The 12,891-nt window shown below is 38.8% G+C and overlaps 1 protein-coding gene and 1 pseudogene across 1 annotated transcript in view; both read right to left on the bottom strand.

Annotated features, from left to right (window-relative positions):
- Positions 1–12,891, bottom strand: part of CNTNAP2 (contactin associated protein 2) — a 2,351,919-nt gene that overhangs the window by 1,573,904 nt on the left and 765,124 nt on the right. The window lies entirely within an intron of this gene.
- Positions 9,105–9,925, bottom strand: LOC139438985 (BRI3-binding protein pseudogene; annotated as a pseudogene).

The raw sequence follows: 12,891 nt of genomic DNA, 5'->3' as shown, positions 1-12,891 counted from the left end.
CATTATTACTGCTAACCACAGTCCATAGATTACACCAGTTGTACTTTTCCAATGCTTTGCCACATTCCCACCACTCTGCAATAGTGATGTATATTTGCTCTAGCTCAAAAAGGACACTTTGCATCTGTACCATCAACCACAACTCTCATCCATTTCTGGGTTAACTGTTTTCCATTCCCTAGATTATTCTCTAACCTTCTGTCAATTGGCATTTATACCCCTATAATTGGCATTTATAAACCAGCTATTACTCACTATAATGTGTTACCAACAACCCTGTACATTTCTGCACTTTTACAATAAAGCTAATTAAAACTTCTACATACATTAAACATCAGTAGTCCATCTCAGTCCTCCTCTTATCTCCTTTAAGAATCCACCACCTAACACCAGGGCTTGAAGATATTTTCCTTCATTTTCTTCTAGAAGCTTTATGGTTCTTGCTTTTATATTTAGATTTTTTATTCATTTTGAGTTGGGGGTCCTCTTTCCTACTTTTGACTATGTATATACAGTTCTCTCAGCACCATTTGTTGAATGGACTGGTCTGCCCAACCTGGGTGGATTTGATAGGCTGGTGAAAAATCACTTGACCATACATGTGAGGGTCATTTTCTGAACCATCAGTTTGGTTCCATTGGTCCATATGTCTGTCTTTATGCCATTACCATGCTCTTTTTACCACTGTAGCTAGATAATATGATTTCAAGTCTGAAAATCAGGGTCCTCCAACTTTGCTTTTCCTTTCTAAGATGTTTCTGGCTATTCAGGATCACTTATCCTTCCAAATAAATTTGATAATTATGTTTTCCACGTATTTAAAAACTGCTGGTGGAATTTTAATCAGGATTGCATTGAATCTGTATATCAATTTGAGTAGAATTGGCATCTTAATGATATTTAGTCTTCCAATTCATGAGCATGCAATGTTCTTCCATTATATAGGTCTCTTTAAATTTCCTTTAACAATGACTTGTAGTTTTCTGAAAACATCTTAACATCATTGGTTAAGTTTATTCCTGAATATTTGTGTTTTATCTGTCATATTTTATGTTCACCACTCTTGACAATTTTAGTTTCTTTTATTGATATAATTTTCATTTCTAGACTCTCTTCCAGGCCTCTCTCTTCTGTCTTTTCTTTTCAGGCTATAACACACCCTTTAGTATTTCCTGCAAACCCAGTCTCTTGGTTATAAATTCTCTCAGTTTCTGTCTATCTGTGAATATTCTAATCTTACCCTCATTTTTGAAAGACAATCTTGCCAGATATAAGATTCTTGGCTGGAAGTGTTTCTCTTACAGTATCTTAAATATATCATACTGCTGTCTTCTTGCCTCCATGGATTCTGGTGAGAATTCAGCACTTAATCTAACTGGGTGTGCCTTATATGTTATGCATTGCTTTTTTTTTTTTTTCTGCTCTCAGAATTCTCTATCTTTGGTATTTAACACAATCAGACAAATTCTGATTAGTACGTGTCTCAGAGTTGGTCTATTTGAATTTTTTCGGATGGGAGTACATTGTGCTTCTTGGATATGGATATCTATGTCCTTTAATAGGGTTGTGAAATTTTCTACCATTATTTCTTCAAATATTCCTTTTTCCCCTTTTCCCTTCTCTTCTCCTTCTGGAACACCCATGACATGTATGTTTGCATGACTCTTGCTGTTATTTAGTTCCCTGAGACCTTGTTCAATTTTTTCCATTCTTTTCTTCATCTGTTCTTATGTATTTTCACTTTCAAAGGCTATTTCTTCAAGCTCACCAATTCTTTCTTCTGTCTTCTCAAATCTGCTATTATATGATTCTAGTGTATTTTTAATTTCACTCATTGTGCCTTTCATTCCCATAAGATCTGCTATTTTTCTATGTATGCTTTCAAATTCCTCTTTGTGCTCATCCAATGTCTTCTTAATATCCTTAATCTCTTTCACCATATCATTGAATTTATTAAGGAAATTCTTTGAACATCTATGATTAGTTGTCTCAACTCCTTTATGTATTCTATAAACTTATCTTGTTCCTTTAAACTGGGCTATATCTTCCTGTTTCTTGGTGTGGACTGTAACTTTTTGTTGGTTTCTTGGTATCTGGCTTACTAGGGTATTTATTCTGGGTGCAGTCTTTCTCTTTTGTTTAGGGCTTTCTGCCCTTTCTCCCTTGCTGGTTGTGTAGTTAGAGCCAAGGATGTAGCTGGTACTATAAGCTGTGGAGGCTCAAGCTGCCCCCATTGCCCCAGGGACCATTGAAGTTTCTCCCAACTTTCTCCTTTACCAGGGGTAGGTTCAGAGTCACAGCTGTGTGAAATAATCCAAGGCATATGGCCTAGACTGTAGTTACCCAGAGAGACTGATAAAGCTTCATGCCCCTTTCTCCCCTGCCTGGGGCAGGGATGAAGCTGCAGATGTGGAGAGCAATCTATGTAGTGCAGGCCCAAGATGAACACAGTTGCCCTGCTAGACTTTCAATTATTCAGTCTGTGCCAACCAAATGTACCTGCAGTTACCTGGATAGGCTGGTGCAGGGCCTGCCAGCTTCCTCCCTGCTAGAGGTGGGGCTGAAGCCTAGGCTTGGGCTTCAGGCCAATATGGGTAAAGGAAACCAGTCTCTACCATCACTGTCTCTTTGATTTTTTATTGTTGAATTGTAGGATTTCTTTATGTATTCTGGATATTAAAACTCTTATTGATTATGTGATTCCCAGATATTTTCCCCTATTGATTAGGTTGTCTTTCATTTTTGTGATGAAGTCCTTTGAAGCATAAACCTTTTTCATTTTGATGAGGTCCCATTTATCTGTTTTTCTTTTGTATATACTTAAGATGTATTCTAAGAAACCATGATCCAGCACAAGACACCTCACTATATTTCTTCTAGGAGTTTTATAGTCCCAGTTCTTATAAGTAGGTCTTTGACCCATTTTGAGTTAATTTTTGCATATGGTGTGAAATAGGAGTCTTCCTTCACCTTTTGCATATTGATATCCAGTTTTCCTTGCACCATTTGTTGAAGAGACTATTCTTTCCCAATTAAGTGGACTTGACAGCCTTGTCAAAAATCAATTGGCTGTAGATATGAAGATCTATTTCTAAACTCTCAATTCAATTATGTAGGGTTATATATCTGTCCAGGTACCAGAATCATGCTATTTTAACCACAGTAACTTTGTAATATGTTTTAAATTCAGGAAGTTTAGTCCTCCAACTTTGTTCTTTTTTTCAACATGGACTTGATTATTTGGAACCACTCACACTTCAAAATATATTTGATAATTGGCTTTTCCATTACTGGAACTTTGGGATTATGTTGAATCTGTAAATCATTTTGTGTAGAAGTGACATTTTAACACTATTTTGCCTTCAAATTCATGGGCATGGAATATCTTTCTATTTTTTAATGTCCTTTGATTTCTTTTAGTGAAGTTATACAGTTTTCCCTATATAAACACTTTGCATCTTTGTTTAAATTTATTCCAAGATATGTGATTCTTTAGGTAGATATTTTAAATGGAATTTTATTCTTGATATCCTCTTCAGATTGCTCTTTACTACTATATAGAAACACTACTGATTTTGGTGTGTTGATCTTGTACTCTGTCACTTTGCTGAATTATTTTATTTGCTCTAGTATCCTTGTCATTTTTTGGGAAACTTCCTTTATACAGGATTATGTTGTCTACAAATAGTTAAAGTTTTAATACTTCCTTTCCAATTTTGAAGCCATTTATTTATTTTCCTTACCTAATTGCTCTATCTAGACTTCCAGTACAATGTTGAGTAACAGTGAAGACAGAAGACATCCTTGTCTTATTCCAGATATTAGAAGGAAAGTTTTAAGTCTTTCATCACTGAGTATGATGCTAGCAATGGGTTTTTCATATATACCCTTTATCATGTTAAGGAAGTTTCCTTGTATTTTTATTTTTCTGTTTTTATCTAAAAAGCATGCTGACTTTTGTCAAATGCCTTTTCTGCATCAATTCAGATGATGTGCTTTTTCCCTTTGTTCTGTTAATATGGTATATTATATTAATTTATCTCCTTATGTTGAATCACCATTGCATATTTGGGATAAATCTCACTTGATCATCATGTATCTTTTAATATGCTGTTGATTTCAGTTTGCTAGTATTTTTATGATATTTGCATTGATATTTATAAGATATATTAGTCTGCAATTTTCTTTACTTGTGGTATCTTACTGGCTTCAATAGGAGGATGACTTAGCCTCATAGACTTTTTTAAATGTGTTTGAGCATGATTGGTATTAATTCTTGGAATGTTTGTCAGAATTAGAATTGACCTGTGAAGCCATCTAGCCCTGGGCTTTTTTTTTGTGGAGAGAGTTTTCACGACTGATTCAATTTCTTTACTTGTAACAGATCTGCTAAGATTTTTTATTTCTTCTAGAGTCAGTGTAGTTTGTTTATGTATTTCTAGGAATTTGTCCATTTCATTCAGGTTTTTAAATTTGTTGGCATACAGTTGTTCATAGTATCCTCTTGTAGTCTTTTTTATTTCTGTGGGGTCAATAGTAGTGTGCCCCTCTCATTTATGACTTTATTTATTTGCATCTTCTCTCCTTTTCTTTGTCAGTTTAGCTAAATTTATCAGTTTTATTGATTGTTTCAAAGAACCAACTTTCGGTTCTGTTGATTCTTTCTATTGTTTTTTAATTCTCCTTTTCAGTTTTTTTCTGACCTAATCTTTCTTATTTTTTGCTTGTTGTTCTATTTAGTTTAGTTGTTCTTTTGCTAGTTCCTCCAGGTGTACAGTCTGTTGTTTGATTTTAGCTCCTCCTCCTCCCCCCTCCCTCCCTTCTCTCTCTGTCCCCCTCCCCTCCCCCTCCTCTCCCCTCCATCATTTTTTAAAACAATAAATGTTTATCAAGCATTCGTTTTTATAATAACTTTGTCCTGAAATCGGTCTACAGATATCTCTACTTAATACCCAAACCAGTGATTTAATAAATAAAAGTAGTATATATCACTTTGCAAAATAAAAGCCTTCTTTTATTTTGTGATATTTGTAGGATTAGTTTCCCAAGGCTCAAAGAACAAATCATAAATACAGTGCTGATAATAGGTACTATACTCCACGAATATGATTTCCAATTCAGAAGGGGGAAAATAATTGCTTTGCTTGATTTTAAGTGTGTGCCAATCACCATCACAAGAAATTAATTTAATTACACAGGATTCAGAGATTTAAGACACATGCAGGTATTAAATTGACACTACACTAAAACGTTTAGATTTGCAAAAAGACATTAGAACATATGATCAATAAGGCCTTTAGTTGCCACAGGGTTTCAGTGTACGGTGTAAATATCCCTCAGCTTTTTGTGCCACCACTAGGTAAAAATCAATACTGGTGCATGGCCTATGTTACAAGTAATCACTGAAGAGCAAAGCATAGAATAATTCAATATGCTGAACAATATTCCTATATTGCAGATACTATACATCATACAAATGGGTGCCTCATACTAATTCAAAAAGTACTGTTACATCCTTCAAAAAAAGGTACAATTCTATTACTCACGAGAGAGAAGCAATAGTCCAATTATCAAATGGCCATAAGCAAGAACTCTTCTTTATGGTCCAATGTTATTTTATAAACAAGCAGTGTGAGGGCAAAGACTGACACCTTAAGAGCCATAAGGATTCCTTTTAACACTAATGGGATGAAGAAAACTATAATGTGGTTAAGTCAGCCAATTCAAAACCTATTGAGAAGTTGTGAGGTGTCAACCAGTAAGGCAGATGACATTCCTCACAAGGGTATATAGGAATCTTCTATATTTTTGATGTAACAGGAGAGAGAGAGAGAGAGAGAGAGAGAGAGAGAGAGAGAGAGAGAGAGAGAGAGAGAGAGGAAGTCATGAAGTCAGCAGGGGGAAAAAAGAGAAGGCATAGGGTTCATGGAATGATGCCATCTGGGAGGCTAAATATTCTATAGTCTTCCATCGAATGGCAGAAAGAAAAATATCCCAAATCTTTGAGGTTAAGAATATGCCTAAACAGTATTAAAAACTGCTTTTTGAGTTTGGATAAAAGAGGGAAATGGAAATGACATATGAGTTTATATGGCTATGAGTCGCCAGAAAAGAGTCGGGTGATCATCAGAGGGGTAATGTTTATGCACATTTCAGCAGGATACCAGAGACAGCCAAAGTAGATAGAAACCCAAATACTGGTTCTCCTGATGGCTACGGAGATCCACAGGTTCTATAGTCATGGCAGATGGCTCTGGAGTTCAAGACCATGTTAGCTGGCCCTACTTTGGAATTTGTGTTCCTGAGTGTGATGGAGTTGGACTCAGATATGACCTTTCTACACATGCCTCTTCTGTTACTTTTACCAGACTTGTGGTTGGCATTTGGGTTGGTGTATACTCAGGAGACCTGAATCTCTGGACTGTCCATGTGACAGCCAGGCACTGAGCCTCAGCAGACTTGCAACTTCTACCTTCTAGTTTATTGGACTTACCTTGGCCAGCTAACGGAGAGGTGAAGAAGATCAACCACCACACCAGGGAGCCAAGAGTGCCTACAATTGCAAGCAGGAGAATTGCATCCATCATCCATATGGAATCTAAGCCCCCTCTTGATGTAGAGAGAGACTGGACATAACCATCCCAGGGTACACAGGATGAAGAAATAGAGTATGGATTAGAGTGGACTTACTGGTGCTCTGCTAGGGAACTATTGTGATTAGTAAGGGAAGAAATTGTAGCACTGATGTGGAGAAAGTGGCCATGGTAGTTGCTGAGGGTATGAGAGGGAAGAAGACATACGATGTGGGAGCATTTTCAGGATTTGGAGTTGTCCTGGGTGGTGCTGCAGGACATTGTGTGTCCTGCCATGGCCCACTGGGTGGAATGGGGGAGAGTGTAGGCTACAATGTAGACCACTGTCCATGTGGTGCAGCAATGCTCCAAAATGTATTCACCAGGTGCTGTGAATGTGCCATGATGATGGAAGAGGTTGTTGATGTGGGAGGAGTGGGGTAAAGGGGGTGGGGGGTATATAGGGACCTCATATTTTTTAATGTAACATTTAAAAGATAATAAAGAAGGAAAAAAAAAGAACATGCCTAAACAAAATTCAGATTTACGTATTAAAAATCAAGGCATTCCCTGGAACTGCACAACACGGTGAACTCTAAGATAAACCCATGGGACTATAATTAATGGTATAATGGTAAAAATGTGCCTTCATCAGTTGTAACACTTGCACTTAGCCAATTCAAGGTATTAATAATAGGGTAGTACATGAGAATCCATATTTTAGGCATGATTGTTCTATAAACAGATACCTCTAATTAAAAAAAAAAAAGACATTTTCAGACCTGGAATCTAGGATTCCTATCGGAAATTCAAACAGCATTCTGTCCTGAAGTGATAATCCTAAACAGCTGTTGGTTGTTCTAATAAAAACAGACATCTTTTCATGTGATTGTATCAAACTATAATATCAGTCCCAGGCGATATTTATCCAATTTGGAAAAAATCGTGCATATTCTTGACAGCAATTTTTCATGGATGACTGTGATCTCAATTCACCAGGGAATGCCTATGAGAAAATAGTTGCCAAGCAAATCCCAGAGATCACGTATGGGTTTCAGAAAGTGAACCAAACTCAAGAGTTTGGGTTCCCATTACATGAACCTCAAAGAGAGAGGTTTCAAAAACAACCTCAAAAACAAATACTTCTGGTTCCCAGATACTTATAACCAAAAATAAAATTGCACAGAAACACCTCCTTAGAGTTGGTAGACATCTAAATTTTCTTCAAACTAATACCTGGGGAATAATGTCCTGGTTCTACTCAATTTGACAGGGTTCTCTTCAAATCTCTGTGCAGGGGGCTGCTGGGGCAATTTGGTGGGTAAAAAAGGACCATGGAGACACTCACAATCCCCAGCAGCCTTCAGAAAAAGCCTTCAGAAAAAGCTTCTATAAAAGCAGAAGTGTCCTTTCCTTGCCTCGTTTGATTTGTGCTTGCCAACAGGGATAGAGCTGGGGGTCCCAGAAAGCTGGATGTATCCATCTGCACTTGCTCCAAGTCTTCCACAGATCCCTTTTCCAAGACTAACCACCCCAGCTGTCCTCCCTGCTGTGCACCTCTGTCTGCTGCCAGAAATCACCAAAAATGGGGATACAGTGACTTCAGACAAAAAACATTGGGAACCAATGTACTGTAAAAACTTCTGGGTAAAAGAATCAGATCTTCTTGAAGTCTTGTTTATAACTGCTTATTGTTCCTGAGAATGCTGTATAAGCAATGATAGCCTTGAAAATGTTATTTGCTGTTGCTGTTTGTTTTCTTTCTAAGGTCCTGAGTCAACCAAAAACAAAATGAAACAAATCAACAAAACCCCCTCAAGGGTGTATCTTTCATATATAGCCTAGTGTCGAATAGCTAAATTGGGAAATCAAATCGATTCTTGGGGGATCTTTCAGTGCTTACCCAGGTAGCTCTTGGTATCAAACCCCAAAGACATTTCCTTCCCTAGTCTTCCCATTTTTCTTTACAAATCATTGAGGTTAAGAGGTAATGAAACCTCAGGTTTTCTAAAAAATAAGGGTTTCTTCGCTTAGAAATGTAACTGATGGGGCACTGCAGGCCTCTAGGAACTAAAAGAGGTTGAGTCAAGCCTGACAGTCCACGTTGAGTAGTGACGACATTCGTTAACTAAGTCAATATCAATCAAAAATAAAGAAAAAAATGAAACCAGTTTGGAACACAAGCAAAACCCACGCAGACCTCACCTACCAATTTCCAAGCTGTGAAAACAAAGACTTGGTAAACTTTTCTAAAGTTTTACAATGAGCAAATTCTTCCCCTCGATTTAAAGTTTTAATAAACTACATTCAAACCTCACAAAAGATGTACTTAAAAGCTTGAAAAATCAACTTGCTGCTCTATGCAGAGATGAACTTCTCATCCTGTGTAACTAATGCGGTTATATTCTTTGTTTAAAGCGCTGCTTTCTTGTTCAGTCATGTTTGTTAGGATTGTTTGGGGTTTGGTTTCTTTTTCTTCTTTTTCCAAGAGCACATGCGGGTGAAAGGGCACCTGGGGGGCCCAGCTGACCTTCACTTGTCATTGCTGTGGTCAAGGCTTTCTAGTCCCCTGTTGAGGAGGTGGGTGTTGAATTATCTAACCTGGTACTTCAGGTGCTCCAGCTTCTCCTCCATGCTGGGCCTGCTGGGGCTGCTGTGCCAGTAAAACCCATGGGTCCGGTCGAGAAGTAAAGAGCACCCCGAAGCACAGGCGCAGCGGGGCGTTCTCGGGCTCGCCCTTGAACATGTACAGGATGTGCACGCACGACATGGAGAGCAGGATGACCCAGAAGAGGCGGCTAACACCAGGCGCAGGACGCTGCAGGCATAGCCCAGTGTCAGGGACAAGAACCAGTAGACCAGGAAGATGCCGACCAGCGAGAGAGCTCGGTCCAGGCTGCTGACACTGAGGCAGGGCTCAAATACTGGAACACGTTTGAGACGTGAAGTCCAAGAACACCCAAGAGCTCCATCCAAACTCCATAATGTTTCCACGAACATATCCATTCCCAGCATGAACCTCTCAGTCAGCCTGGTCAAAAACTTCTGCGCAGCGCGATCGTAGTCCTCGGTGAACACCTGACGCTCTGCCAGAAGGTGTTGACCAGCCGGTTGTAGCTGTTCCTCACCGCGACTCCCAAGCGCCTCCTGGGCCTGCACGAGCAGAAGCACGCGCGCCCCGAGCACAGCCTGAGCCCGCGTTGCAGCGCCCGCCCGTCTTCTGCTGGCGGGGGCCCAGGGCCACAGGCTGAGGGATGCGGGTGGCTGCGAGGACCTCCCGCCTCTGGTCGTGCCTGCCTTCGCAGCCAATGATGCCTCCTCCTTCTTTTTAAAAAATGTATACATTTATGCATTCATAGCCTCAGTCATGCTAAGAGCACATTAATTATTCCAATAATAATAATAATAATAATAATAATAATAAACAAACAAAATTCATCACCTCGCTATGCTTCCCTCCGGGCAGCACAAATATCTAATGACACGGAATACCATTTGTATTAGTCAGCCAAAGGGGTGCTGATGCAAAATACCAGAAAATGGTTGGTTTTTATAAAGGGTATTTATTTGGGGTAAGATCTTACAGATACCAGGCCATAAAGCACAAGTTACTTCCCTCACCAAAATCCATTTTCACATGTTGGAGCAAGATGGCTGCTGACGTTTGTGCGGGTCCAGGCTTCCTGGGCTCCTCTGGGCTGAGTTTCTCTGTTTTCTCCACAAGGTCAGCTGTAGACCATCAGGCAGGCTCTGTCTCTGTCTCTGGGGCTCCGGCTTCAGTATCAAACTCCAACATCAAAACTCCAACATCAAAAGCCCTAATCATAACTTAATCATGCCAAGTTTCAGACCAGATCACAAACATAATCCAATATCTATTTTTGGAATTTGTAACCATATCAAACTGCTACACCACTGATTTTACCCTTTGATGGATTTATGCTTTATTAATATGTATTAATAAAATTGATTTGTTTAAAAAATAAAATGAATTGTAATATAAAAAAATGTGTGCATTTAAGGCTATAAATTTCCCTCTCATCACTGACTCTGCTGTATCTCATAAACTTTTATATGATGCACTCTTTTTTTCATTTGGTCTCAAGATATTTACTGATCTTCACTGTAAATTTTTCTTTGATCCATTGGTTGTGTTATTTAGCTTCCATATAGTTGTTGATTTTCCAGTTCTCTGTTATTGATTTCCAGCTTCATTACACTGTGGGTAGAGGGTAGATGCTTCATATGATTCAATATTTTTAAACTTATTGAGACTTATCCCTGACACAACATGTGATCTATGCTAGAGAACGATCCATGTGCACTTGAGAAAAACGTGTATCCTGCTGTTTTGGGGTGCAAAGCTCTTTTAGGCTTAGTTCATTTATCATAATATGAAAGTTCTGTGTTTCCTTATTGATCTTCTGTTTTAATGCTCTGTCTATTGGTGAAAGTGGTGTATTGAAGTCTCCAACAATTATAGTAGAGATATTTCTCCCTTCAGTTTTTTCAGTTTTTGCCTCATGTACTTTGGGGCACCATGGTTAGGTGCATAAATATTTTTTATTTTTATTTCTTCTTGGTGGATTGACACTTTAAATAATACAAAAGTGTTCTTTGTCTCTTGTAGCTTTTAGCTTACTGTCTATTTTGCCTTGATACTAGTATAGCTATCCCAGCTCTTTTTTTTGTTTACCATTTGCATGGATTATATTTTATCTATCCTTTTACTTTTATCTATTTGTGTCTTTGGGTCTGAGGTGAGCCTCTGGTAAACAACCTATAGTTGGATCATGGGTTTTTATTGTTTTTTTTTTTCTGTTTTTTTTTTTGCATTCTTTTTTTAATTGATTTTTTAAAAAATATTACATTCAAAAAATATGAAGTCCCATTCAACCCCACCGCCCCCACCCCCCACTCCCCCCACAGCAACACTCTCTCCTATCATCATGACGCATCTATTGCATTTGGTAAGTACATCTCTGGGCATCGCTGCACCTCATGGTCAATGGTCCACACCATAGCCCATACTCTCCCACGTTCCATCCAGTGGGCCCTGGGGGGATCTACAATGTCCCGTAATTGTCCGTGAAGCAGCACCCAGGACAACTCCAAGTCCCGAAAACGCCTCCACATCTCGTCTCTTTCTCCCATCCCCTGCACCCAGCAGCCACCATGGCCACTTTTCCCACACCAATGCCACATTTTCTCTGTGGACATTGGATTGGTTGTGTCCATTGTACTTCTATGTCAAGAGGGGGCTTAGATTCCACATGGATACTGGATGCAATCCTCCTGCTTTCAGTTGTAGGCACTTCTAGGCTCCATGGTGTGGTGGTTGACATTCTTCAACTCCATGTTAGCTGAGTGGGGTAAGTCCAATAAATCAGAGTGTAGGAGTTGAAGTCTGTTGAGGTTCAGGGCGTGGCTATCATATTGTCAGTCCAGAGATTCAAATCCCCTAGATATATCTTAAACCCCAGCACCAACTACAATTCCAGTAAAGTAGCATGAAAGTCTTGTGAAAAGAGATCCCATCTGAGTCCATTTCCATCATGCAGAAACACCAGCTCCAAAGAAGGGCCAACTCTCATGGCAGTGAACCCCATCTGCCATGAAAATAGTACCCATGTTTTTTTTTAATCTACTCCCCCAAACTGTGTCTTTTGATTGGAGTGTTTAATGCATTAACATGCAGTGTTATCACAGTAAAGGCAGTACTTCCCTCAGCCATTTTGTCCTTTGCTTTTTATATGTCATATGTTTTTGTCTCTCCTTTTTTAGGAGACTTTTTTCTGTATAGTTGATCTTTTGTGATATATCTTTCTGATGCCTTTCTCATTTCTGTTTCTGTGTATTTTTTAAAACTTTCTTTGTGATTACCCTGGGATTTTTATTATACAACCCATGTCTATAACCTATTAATTTGAAAAGATACCAATTTAGTGTCAATAGCATTATATTCTCTGCTCCCCCTTCCCTCTATCTCCCCTCTTTATATCATTTTTGTTGCACATTACCTCTTTATATTTTGTGTGCCCATTATCAGGAAATATGACTTTTTGTGGTGGTTTGAAACTACAAGTATCCTAGAAAATCATGTTTTTAAAGCTTATCCATTTCTATGGGTGTAAACCTATTGTAAATTGGTTTTCATGAGGTTACTTTGGAATAGGCATGGACCAAGGTGGGTCTTACTCCTCTTACTGTAGTCCTTTATAAGAGAATAAACTCAGAAAAAGAGAGCCATGGAAGCAAAAAGCCAAAAGCATCAAAACCTGGAAGAGAAGGGAGACACCAGCAGATGCTGCCATGTGCC

The sequence above is a fragment of the Dasypus novemcinctus genome, chromosome 5 (assembly GCF_030445035.2).
Source record: "Dasypus novemcinctus isolate mDasNov1 chromosome 5, mDasNov1.1.hap2, whole genome shotgun sequence".
Taxonomy (NCBI): domain Eukaryota; kingdom Metazoa; phylum Chordata; class Mammalia; order Cingulata; family Dasypodidae; genus Dasypus; species Dasypus novemcinctus.
The sequence above is the reverse complement of the archived record's forward strand: the minus strand, read 5'-3'. Positions and strand labels throughout refer to the sequence as shown.